A 12581-nucleotide genomic window follows, 5' to 3' on the forward strand; every position below is an offset into this window, starting at 1 on the left:
TTTGATTTGGTACTGTTCTTCCCTAAACCATATTTTAGAGTTGTTAAACATGAAAGATTAATGCACCATGTTAAACTAGGCATTTTTCTACCCCATTTACATATAAATTTTATTAAATTTGGAGCTATGGTTATTTAGTTATGAAATAAAACATTTTAACATGGCATTTGAGGAAATTAAACACAAACATCATTTTCAACATTTTTAACATGGATGAAAGTTGGATATTATGAAACTAGACAAAATTATAAGCAAGTTACATATATAAAACATTTTAATATGATGCATGGTTGATGAGTTATTAAATGCATGAACTCTAGGGACTTTTCTGTAAAACTGCGTTCTCTGGAATAAATAATAAATTCGTTTGGCAGAAAAAAACAAGAACTGGGCCGAAACTGGCAGGCCCAGAAGTGCACAGGAAAGCTGGGGGGGGGGCTGCTCACTAGGCCTCATGGGCCGGACGGTGGAGGAGGCCGGGCAGGCCGGTTGCTGGGCCGGCTCGGTGGTGTGATGGGGTGGCCGAAGGGCACGGCTGGGCCTGGGTGTCGGTGTCAAAACCGGCGGATCTTGGGTAGGGGGTCCCGAACTGTGCATCTAGGATCGATGGTAATAGGAGACGGGGGACACGATGTTTACCCAGGTTCGGGCCCTCTCTATGGAGGTAATACCCTACTTCCTACTTGATTGATCTTGATGAATATGAGTATTACAAGAGTTGATCTCAGACAGCACTCCGGTTGAAAATAGGTGCAAGGCTTGGTAAGGCGAAAAGAACTTGAGCAAAAGGTCACAACACTCCGGTTAAATAGGATAGGCATGAAAAGATCATGAAAAGAGCAACATCACAATGCCTCCGGAACAAAAGTAAGAATGGAATGGAATGAACAAAGGGAACCAAGATCTTGAGAGAGCACGCTTACAACAAATGCTAGAACGGATTTGTTGGAAAAAAAACCAACAACGTAAACAATAAGCTGCTCATGGGCTTATGAAAACATCTGAAAAACTTGAGGTGAAATTCTGCCATAAATGGAAACACGGTTGGATTGATATGAACAAGGAGACAAGAAACTTATTTCACCAGAAGGATGAAAGAAGAACTTGGATCATTTATAAGCACCATAGATAGCAACGATCCTTAGGGAAGGCTTTAGGTGAAATATAACCCAAGGTAACTCCAATGACGAGATTGATGGATTTAAAATACCTCATTCTTAATAACATGTGAATCATGAAAGATGAACTCAAATTATCAAGAATGACATAATACCACCTCCAAAGATACGGTAGAAAGAAATTGCACTCCGAATTGCAAGATGAAGAATGCTTGAGCTCCCTAGAAATGAATGTCGATGAAAACTTTGAGAAGGAATTAAATCCTTGATGAAACAACATGTCGAGCCACCATGAAGAACTCCGGTAACAAAGGAATGAAAAGAAAGAGAAATTGAAAACACAAGGTGAATCCTTGCAATGATTTAGATGGATCTCCGTGATAAATAGAAGATGAAATAATTGAAATCAGGAATTTGATGAACCTTCTGAATAAAGAATTGAATTCATTCGATGAAACAAGAATAAGAATTACATTATGCCTAACCTTCACCAATTTAAATTGATGACAAGCAACGGATTTGGCATACAACTTGTTTCCGTAGAAAAGATTAAGAGAGATATAAATCAAACTTGAGAAGGTCTTCAACGGACCACCTGTAGGATTGTGACAACGGATAAATTAATACAATAGCAACGGAAGAGAATTCTTGAACGAACCACATAAGAATTGAAAATGAACAAAAAACAAAAAAAAGATAAGGAAGACATCGGTAAGAATTTAGCAAATGAACGAAGATGCTTGAGAGAATTTAGATACATGAGAACGAAGAGATCACGAGCCGATTAAAGATCACTTGAACGAAGCACCGGTAAGATTGGAGAATGAATACTGGAAGCTGAGAATGAAAAACCTGAAATGATGGACTCCAGATAATCAAACTGAGAAGACTCTTGAATTGCTCCGTAAGGGTGAAAAGAATTCTCACGATCAAAACAATTACGAGAGGATGGCAACAAGCTAGAATCACGAATCTTGAAGAGAATGGAGCAAAATTAAAGAGAAACTCTTCTTCGGTCTTCAAATGACAACGAGAAACACCACCGTGAATTGTTGAGGCACTCCAGAATGAATAATGGAAAGGTTGAGCCAACGATGAAAAGAATTTGAAAGATTTTATAGGAGGACATTTGACTGATGGCAATTCATTCTTATGTCAAACTTCGAAAAGAAATTTGGATAGCTTCGGGAAAATAAAAAGAGTCAGGTAAGATCCTAGAAAAAGACCCGTGGGTTAGGGCCCACTCAAAAGATACACCATTGAAATGATTAAAGGAGAGATTGCACCGGTTGAGATAAATGACTTGAATGAGATAACATCCTCCTAAGATTTTAGGACGGACTGATAATGGGGACACAAATCTTTTGAGATATCTTCAGCACTCCGGAATAATTGAATAGCGAGAAATGAATCATTATGAGGTGCACCAGTATGAGAAGGCATTTGAAACGAGGAAAGGATATGATCAACACCAAAAGCTTGAATTGAAACGACCGGAGAAGAAAAGAATGAAGAATGACGAACGAGTAGAGCATCTTCATGAGAAACACCGGGTAAAAACATGAAGGAAAAAGAATGGAGAGACTTCACAAGAATAAAAGGATACTTGATTAAGACATCTGAGTCCTCGAAGAAGAAGGGTGGGAGGGTGGGAAAACAAAGGCAACTTGGAGACGGATGAAACAAACACCGTTGAGAAGAACTGATCATTGATCTTGCGGAAGTTGAAATGATCGGACCCACTTGAAGAGAAAAACTCGCCGGTTGGAAAGGAACATGACAATCTCGATTATCAAGGAAGGATTTAGTATCCACATCGGAGTATGTGAACACCACTTAGACAAGGGATGGAATCAACATTTGACTTGGAAGCAACTCGAATACCACAACTCAAAACAAAAACAAAGGATTGGCTTGCAAAATAAGCCAGAACAAACATATGATAGAGATTTCGTCTGAAGTTTTCGTGGTGGGGCCTACACGGGCTCGATCATACAGCACCATCATGTACAAGGCAGTGCACATGACATACGAAGCGTCCCCGAGTCGGCATATCCTAGGACTCTTTAAGACACAACGAGACCACTGTAAAACCAACCGTGAATAGGCGGACCACTAGACGTCGAACCCCAATTTTGTATCATACATCTATCAGAAAGATATCCTAAGAACTACTTGAATTCCCACTTATAAACTCCTGAAATTTTCCCAGTTATGCAATCAGGTGTTGGGGATACAGGGGAAGCATAATATCTCACCCAAAACTAGCAAATCCTACATCCAGCTGTATCCATCCTTCAACACATAACCAAGAAACCTTCGGAAATCGTCTACCTCAACCTTCGAAAAGCATCCGTTATACGAGTTATGGCAATACTCTCGAACTCCCGCCCCAGTACTGGGTGGCGTCGAGGTTATCTCACCAACAACTGCATAAAAGAGATTTTCGATGTCGGCGAAAACTAAACTCAGGTATTCCAGAACTGCAACGATAAAATTATGACGACAACACCTCAGAGCTCAACTCCCCGGGACACTTCCACAAAACCCCTGACAGGAGGCACCAAGACAATGTTCTCGTCATAAAACCATCGGAACGATTCCAAGATACCCGCGTGATCCTAAGAAAATTTTTAGTGAAATTTGAGAAGAGAAGAGTCAAAACTCTACGTCAGGATGCGTTACCAGAGCAATGAAGGGACTGGGGAGTAAAAATAATTCCTAAACTCTCCGATATATAATTCCTAAATGACTCAAAACATTTTTCTAGACTCAACTCATCAGCTAATTTGATCAAGCAGTGGGGGCTCCTAAGGTCGGGGAAGGCTCTGATTACCAACTTGTAACGCCCTCGATGCGGCTATATCTCCCACGTGTCGAAGCACGACTTAGAGGCATAACCACATTGAAAGCAATGTCGCAAGTGAGGCAATCTTCGCAAACAACCCATGTAATACAATAAGGGAAAAGAATACATAGTTGGCTTACAATCGCCACTTCACACAATTACATGAATAAAGCATTACATCATCCAGATACAATCAAGGTCCGACTACGGAACCAAAATAAAAGAAGAACCCCAAATGCGACATGGTCCCCGATCGACCCCAACTGGGCTCCACTACTGATCAACTAGAACGAAACAACACAAAGGACAAGGTCTTGATCGAGCTCCTCTTGAGCTTGGTTGCGTCGTCTGCACGGACTCATCGGCACCTGCAAGCTGGTTTTGAAAGTATCTGTGAGCCACGGGGACTCAGCAATCTCGCACCCTCGCGATCAAGACTATTTAAGCTTATGGGTAAGGTAAAGGTATGAGGTGGAGCTGCAGCAAGTGACTAGCATATATGGTGGCTGTCATACGCAAAAGAGAGCGAGAAGAGAAGGCAAAGCACGATCGAGAAACTATGATCAAGAAGTGATCCTAGAACAACCTACGTCAAGCATAACTCCAACACCGTGTTCACTTCCCGGACCCCGCCGAGAAGAGACCATCACGGCTACGCACGCGGTTGATGAATTTTAATTAAGGTCAACTTCAGGTTTTCTACAACCGGACGTTAACAAATTCCCATCTGCCCATAACCGCGGGCACGGCTTTCGAAAGATCATAACCCTGCAGGGGTGTCCCAACTTAGCCCATGACAAGCTCTCACGGTCAACGAAGGATATTCCTTCTAGCGGGAAGACCCGATCAGACTCGAAATCCCGGTTACAAGACATTTCGACAATGGTAAAACAAGACCAGCAAAGCCGCCCGATGCGCCGACAAATCCCGATAGGAGCTGCACATATCTCGTTCTCAGGGCACACCAGATAGGTCAAGCTGCAAGTAAAACCAACCCTCGAGTTGCGCCGAGGTGGCCCCGCAGGCTGCCCGTTTCGGACCAACACTCAGAGGAGCACTGGCCCGGGGGGGGGGGTTAAAATAAAGATGACCCTTGAGTCTGCAGAACCCAAGGAAAAAAGAGACTAGGTGGCGAATGGTAAAACCAATGTTGGGCATTGCTGGAGGAGTTTTATTCAAGGCGAACTGTCAAGGGGTTCCCGTTATAACCCAACCACGTAAGGAACGCAAAATCCGGGAACATAACACCGATATGATGGAAACTAGGGCGGCAAGAGTGGAACAAAACACCAGGCATAAGGCCGAGCCTTCCACCCTTTACCAAGTATATAGATGCATTAATTAAATAAGAGATATTGTGATACCCAAACAAGTATATCCATGTTCCAACATGGAACAAGCTTCAATCTTCACCTGCAACTAACAACGGTATAAGAGGGGCTGAGCAAAGCGGTAACATAGCCAAACAGCGGTTTGCTAGGACAAGGTGGGTTAGAGGCTTGGCTTAACAATATGGGAGGCATGATAAGCAAGTGGTAGGTATCGCGGCATAGGCATAGCAAAAGAGCGAGCAACTAGCAAAGCAAAGATAGAAGTGATTTCGAGGGTATGGTCATCTTGCCTGAAATCCCGCAAGGAAGAAGAATGAGTCCATGAAGAAGACAAACGGACGTAGTCGAACGGATCCTCGCACACACGACGTTATCGGAACCAACCCAAAGAAGCAACACCGGAAAGAAGCAAACAACATAGTAAACAACCAACACATCAACATGGCATGATGCACAATCGAGTATGATGCATGTCCGGTTTAATGAAGCATGGCATGGCAAAGTGCACAAACAATCCTACAAATTAAGTGGAGCTCAATATGCAACTCCGTTGCATATTAACGAAACACCACGTGACTTATTTAGTTCTCTCTCGTTTATGTACCCAACAATACTAAATGTTCTTAGCATGGCAAGAGGGTGAAGCATGATGAAACTATCTAATCTAGGCAAGTTTAAATGAGGCCGGAAGCAACGAACAACAATTCTGGTAAAACCCCATATGCATATTTTAAGGTTTGGTACTGTTCTGCCCTAAACCATATTTTAGAGTTGTTAAACATGCAAAGTAAAGCCACCATGTTAAACTAGGCATTTTTCTACCCCATTTACATATACAGTTTATTAAAAACCGAGTTACGGTTATTTAGTTATGAAATAAATCATTTTAGCATGGCATAGGAGAAAATTTAAACAAACAGCAATTTAAACATTTTAAACATGGGTGAAAGTGACATATTATTAAACTATACAAAATTCTAAGCAAGTTTCATATATAAACTGTTTTAATCCGATGCACGGTTAATAAGTTATTATATGCATGAAGCTTAGGGGTTATTCTGTAAAACAGGCAAACACTGGATAAATAGTTAATAGCAGAACGGGAAAAAATGTGACATGGGACGAATCTTGCTGGCCCAACAGTGCACAGGGGCTGGAGGGGTGCTTCTCACATTGGGCTTGGCCTGGTTGGTGCTGGGCTGGATGAGGCAGACGGCTGGGCCTTGAGGGGCCTTGCTGGAGGAGAGTCTGGCAGAGGCGAAGCTGGGCCGGTGGGTGGATCGAGGGAGGACAAGGCTGCGGCTGAGGGATCTAGGCTTGCGCTGGTGCAGCCCACGCGTGTCGTGGTAGCCTTCCTGGAAGACATGGACGAGGCACACGCGGTCGTGGTTAGCGGCTAGAGCGTTGACGAGCCACGTACTCGTCGTCTCCCTGACGAACGAGGCAAGGAGCGCCGGCGGAGGATTTGGCGTGGGACTCCGGGACGGCGCGGCGGCGGATCTGGGCGGTGGAAGTCAGGGACGGCCCGTTCTGGCCGGAACCGAGGCGTGGAACGAGGCAGGATGGAGCTTCAGGTTCGGGCGGCCATAGCATCAAGGTGAAGTAGGCCATGGCGACGGCGGCAGTCGCTGCGAGGGGCGGCGCCGTTGCTGGAGTTCGAGAGGGGCTCATCTCCCTGCGCCGACGAGGAGAGTGGGGAGGCTACGAGGACAAGGACGACGGTGCGAGGCTTGATGCGGGACTGCTGCGGGAGGCGTCCGGTGAGGCGCTCGTGCTCAGGCACGAGCAGAGGCGTATGGGAGGCGGTGAAGGGCACGGGGCTCAGGCAGGGATGGATGGATCCGCCCGTTTCCGGGCCGGATCCGGCCAACGGGGCGTCGATGGAGCTCCGGCGAGGGTTGACCAAGGCGGCGGCGACCTGCAGCTGATGAAAAAACAGAGAGAGAGGGAGATCGTGAGAGAGGAAGAAATCAGGAGAGGGGGAAGAAGAAAACAGAGGAGAAGCAGAGGACCTAGAGGCCGGCGAGGTTGGACGCTGCGGGGTGGCTGCGGCTCAGGAAGAGGAACTCGGGCTCCAAGAGAATGTCCTCTTCCCTGGGACGACAGGAGGCAGAAGAAAGCGAAGGTTTGTTGGTAGCTGAAATCGAGGAGGAGGGGATCGGTGGCTGGTTCGAGTGGATCGAGGGGAGGATATGGTTGGCCCTTTGCTGAAAACAAGGGAGATGGTCGGCTCGGCTGATTGGGTGGAGAGATCGGGAGGGATCCCGAGGGGAACCAGAAGAGTGGCGGCGGCGATGGGACAAACCTCCTGGATCTTAGGGTTTGATCTGATCTGGGTAGGGGTTCGTCTATATATAGGGACAAAAGCATTAGTTTTGGACCCTCCGGTCAAAATCAGACGGTCTCGGATAAATAGGTTAGGGAGCTCAATTAAGAAAACGGAGACGTCTTGTAGATATTTGGGGATGATCCGGACACAACGGTAACGACTGTCCGGGTCGGGTCCGGGACAACTTTCGGACGCGCGCGCGAGGAGGTCCGATGCACTGCGCAAAGAGGGGTAGGCATGGGCCTAGGTGGAATGTGGAGAGCGGGTTGGGCTGAGACGAGAGGAGAGGAGTGCAGCCCGGCAACTGTTTCCGGAGACCGAAAACGTTCGACATTAGACCGGCTACTATTGCCGCTATATTTATCCGTTGGGGCGTCAAACGGACTCCGAACGCGATGAAACTTGGCAGGCGGTCTACTAACAACAAAACAACACCGCACGCCAACTTTCATCCCATTCCGAGAAAAAATTTCGGCCACTTATAAAATACTATTTCGGACATGCCGCGGGCGCGTGCAAGTGTGTCTGGGCTCAGAACGGATAACGGACGGAACTGGGAGAACCCGGACGGATGCAAGTTTTGAAAACATGATGATGCAATGCACATGATGCAAAGATGAAATGCAACGGACCAAACAAATCACACGACGAAACCCGGAAACCCTGGAAGGCATCTGAAGCTCCGGTCTTGGGGCGTTACAGAGATCGTAATGGCTAAACCCTAGAAGTCTAGCCTATGAATATGGTAATGAGTATATGTGGTCTAAAACCTAAGGGTATGGTGAATAATATAATAACCCTCTATTTACTAGCCTGGCCTCGGCTTATATAACATACCAGAGGCCTAGGATTACAAGAGTCCTAGTCGAATACGTCGGTGGAGAGGAGTCCTTGTCTTGATCACCAAGTCTTGTGGAATCTTCCTCGTATATGTCTTCGGTTGTCCGAACTGGCCCATGAGTAAACGGCCATGGGGGTCCTCGGCCCAATCCAACTGATCGGGAGACGATCTGGTGAGTACCCCCTAGTCCAGGACACCATCAGTAGCCCCTGAACCGGTCTTCAAGTTGGGGACGCTCCTCGGTTCTTCCGAACTGTTTTTCGTCTTCGGTCGTCGGTCTTGAAAACTGGTTCAACAAATCTTCCCATCTTCTATCTTGAGGATTGCCGAGCTAAATCTGAAGATCTCACATGTCGGGTATCCTAGGAGCCCTTTAAGTCTTCGGCCTTTATCAATGCCTCATTATTTTTATGCCACACCTTGGGTTTGAAGTTGTTCCCGGGCGGCAGTGTCTTGATATGTCTCCAACGTATCTATATTTTTTTATTGTTCCATGCTATTATATTATCAACCTTGGATGTTTTATATGCATTTATATGCTATTTTATATGATTTTTGGGACTAACCTATTAACCCAGAGCCCAGTGCCAGTTTTTGTTTTCCCCTTGTTTCAGTGTTTCGCAGAAAAGGAATATCAAATGGAGTCCAAATGGAATGAATCCTTCGGAAAAGTTATTTTTGGAAAGAAAGCAATACAGGAGACTTGGAGTGCACGTCAGGGGTTCAACGAGGAAGCCACGAGGCAGGGGGCGCGCCCTCCACCCTCGTGGGCCCCTCGTGGCTCCCCTGATGTATTTCTTCCGCCTATATATATATCCATACACTATAAAACTATCGGGGAGCACAATAGATCGGGAGTTCCGCCGCCAGAAGCCTCCGTAGCAGCCGAAAACCAATCTAGACCCGTTCTGGCACCCTGCCGGAGGGGGAATCCCTCTTCGGTGGCCATCTTCATCATCCCGGTGCTCTCCATGACGAGGAGGGAGTAGTTCTCCCTCGGGGCTGAGGGTATGTATCAGTAGCTATGTGTTTGATCTCTCTCTCTCTCTCTCGTGTTCTTGAGGTGATACGATCTTGATGTATCGCGAGCTTTGCTATTATATTTGGATCCTATGATGTTTCTTCCCCCCTCTACTCTCTTGTAATCGATTGAGTTTTCCCTTTGAAGTAATCTTATCGGATTGAGTCTTTAAAGATTTGAGAACTCTTGATGTATGTCTTGCCGTGGATATCTGTGGTGACAATGGGATATCACGTGATTCACTTGATGTATGTTTTGGTGACCAACTTGCGGGTTCCGCCCATGAACCTATGCATAGGGGTTGGCACACGTTTTCGTTGTGATTCTCTAGTAGAAACTTTGGGGCACTCTTTGAGGTTCTATGTGTTGGTTGAATAGATGAATCTGAGATTGTGTGATGCATATCGTATAATCATACCCACGGATACTTGAGGTGACATTGGAGTATCTAGGTGACATTAGGGTTTTTGTTGATTTGTGTCTTAAGGTGTTATTCTAGTACGAACTCTAGGGCTGTTTGTGACACTTATAGGAATAGCCCAACGGATTGATTGAAAAGAATAACTTTGAGGTGGTTTCGTACCCTACCATAATCTCTTCGTTTGTTCTCCGCTATTAGTGACTTTGGAGTGACTCTTTGTTGCATGTTGAGGGATAGTTATATGATCCAATTATGTTATTATCATTGAGAGGACTTGCACTAGTGAAAGTATGAACCCTATGCCTTGTTTCAACACATTGCAATACCGTTTGTGCTCACTTTTATCATTAGTTACCTTGTTGTTTTTATATTTTCAGATTACAAAAACCTTTATCTACCATCCATATACCACTTGTATCACCATCTCTTCGCCGAACTAGTGCATCTATACAATTTACCGTTGTATTGGGTGTGTTGGGGACACAAGAGACTCTTTGTTATTTGGTTGTAGAGTTGCTTGAGAGAGACCATCTTCATCCTACGCCTCCTACGGATTGATAAACCTTAGGACACCCACTTGAGGGAAATTTTCTACTGTCCTACAAACCTCTGCACTTGGAGGCCCAACAATGTGTACAAGAAGAAGGTTGTGTAGTAGACATCAAGCTCTTTTCTAGCGCCGCTGCTGGGGAGGTGAGTGCTTGAAGGTATATCTTTAGATCTTGTAATCGAGTCTTTTAGTTTCTTGTTTTATCACTAGTTTAGTTTATAAAAGAAAATTACAAAAAAATGGAATTAAGTTTGCCTCATATGCTTCATCTTTTTAATATCTTTCGTGAGTATGATCGAAAGGAAAATTGTGCCAAAGTGTTAAAAGAAGAATGCATTAAAATGTTTGGCACTAAATATTTGAATGATGAGCATGATTGCAATGTTGTTAGTATGAATTCCTTGAATATCCATGATGCTAATGATATGCAAAGCCACAAGCTTGGGGAAGCTATGTTTTATGAAGATGATATTTTTTGTCCCCCAAGTTTTGATGAGCAAATTTATTATGATGAAAGCATGCCTCCTATTTATGATGATTATATTGATGAAAGTGGATTTGGAGAGGTCATGACTTTATTTTGTGATGAATCCACTATTTCGGAAGAGGTTTCAATTGATTATGAGAACAAAGTTGCTATCTATGATGATTATTGTGATGACTTGTATGCTATAAATAATAATGATATCCATGAAGCTTGTCATCATGATTTTAGTTTTCAATTGAGTTGTGCCTCACATGATAATTATTTTGTTGAGTGTGCTCCCACAATTATTCATGAGAAGAATTTTGCTTATGTGGAGAGTAATAAAATTTCTATGCTTGTAGATCATCAAAAGAATGCTTTATGTGATAATTATATTGTTTAATTCATTCATGATGCTACTGAAAATTGTTATGAGGGAGGAATATATACTTGTAGGAATTGCAACAATATCAAGTTTCCTCCCTATGTGCTTAAAGTTTCAAAGTTATGCTTGTTTTGCCTTTCTATGCAAGTTCATTCTTGTCCCCCCAAGTTGTTTGCTCACAAAATCCCTATGCATAGGAAGTGGGTTAGACTTAAATGTGCTAGTCATATTCTTCATGATGATCTCTTTATGTTACAATTCTTGTCTTTTATGTGAGCATCGTTGAAATCATCATGCCTAGCTAGGGGCGTTAAACGACAGCGCTTGTTGGGAGGCAACCCAACTTTATTTTTGTTCCTGTTTAGTAATAAATTAATCATCTATCCTCTGTTATGATTGATTTTTTATGTTTTAATTAGTGTTTGTGCCAAGTAGAACCGTTGGGAAGACTTGGGGAAAGTCTTTGTGATCATCCTGTAAAAAACAGAAACTTTAGCATTCACGAGAATTGCTGCCATTTTTATTTGGAAAGTACTATTTAGTTAATTATTTTTGAAGATGATTAATTGATAAATTCCTCACGTCCAGCAATTTATTTGAGAATTTTATGAGTTCCAGAAGTATACGTTTGCTCCAGATTACTACAGACTGTTCTGTTTTTCACAGATTCTGTTTTCGATGTGTTGTTTGCTTATTTTGATGAATCTATGAGTAATATCGGAGGGTATGAACCATAGATAAGTTGGAATACAGTAGATATTACACCAATATGAATTTAGAATTAGTTCACAACAGTACCTAAGTGATGATTTATTTTCTTATACTAATGGAGCTTATGAGTTTTTTGTTAAGTTTTGTGTTGTGAAGTTTTCAAGTTTTGGGTAATGACTCGATGGACTATGAATAAGGAGTGGCAAGAGCCCAAGCTTGGGGATGCCCAAGGCACCTGAAGGTAATATTCAAGGACAACCAAGAGCCTAAGCTTGGGGATGCCCCGGAAGGCATCCCCTCTTTCGTCTTCGTTCATCGGTAACTTTACTTGGAGCTATATTTTTATTCGCCACATGATATGTGTTTTGCTTGGAGCGTCATTTTATTTTATTTTGTTTTGCTTGCTGTTTGAATAAAATACCAAGATCTGAAATTATTAAATGTTAGAGAGTCTTCACATAGTTGCATAATTATTCGACTACTCATTGATCTTCACTTATATCTTTCGGGGTAGTTTGTCATTTGCTCTAGTGCTTCACTTATACCCTTTTAGAGCACGG

At 43.6% G+C, this 12581-nt stretch overlaps 1 long non-coding RNA gene across 2 annotated transcripts; it reads right to left on the minus strand.

Moving 5' to 3' along the window:
• Positions 1-4087: 4087 nt before the first annotated feature.
• On the minus strand, positions 4088-7852 carry LOC147978598 (uncharacterized). Of its 2 annotated transcripts, XR_015618202.1 has the most exons (3): positions 7310-7634; positions 5588-7221; positions 4088-4341 (listed from the first exon to the last, which is right to left on the minus strand). It is a non-coding gene; the product is annotated as an uncharacterized LOC147978598 (long non-coding RNA). The 2 variants fall into 2 exon arrangements; XR_015618201.1 differs by having other exon boundaries at positions 4088-7221; positions 7310-7852.
• Between the last annotated feature and the right edge of the window lie 4729 nt (positions 7853-12581).

Source organism: Triticum urartu, chromosome 3A, assembly GCF_056163025.1.
Source record: "Triticum urartu cultivar PI428250 chromosome 3A, HENAU_Tu73, whole genome shotgun sequence".
Taxonomy (NCBI): domain Eukaryota; kingdom Viridiplantae; phylum Streptophyta; class Magnoliopsida; order Poales; family Poaceae; genus Triticum; species Triticum urartu.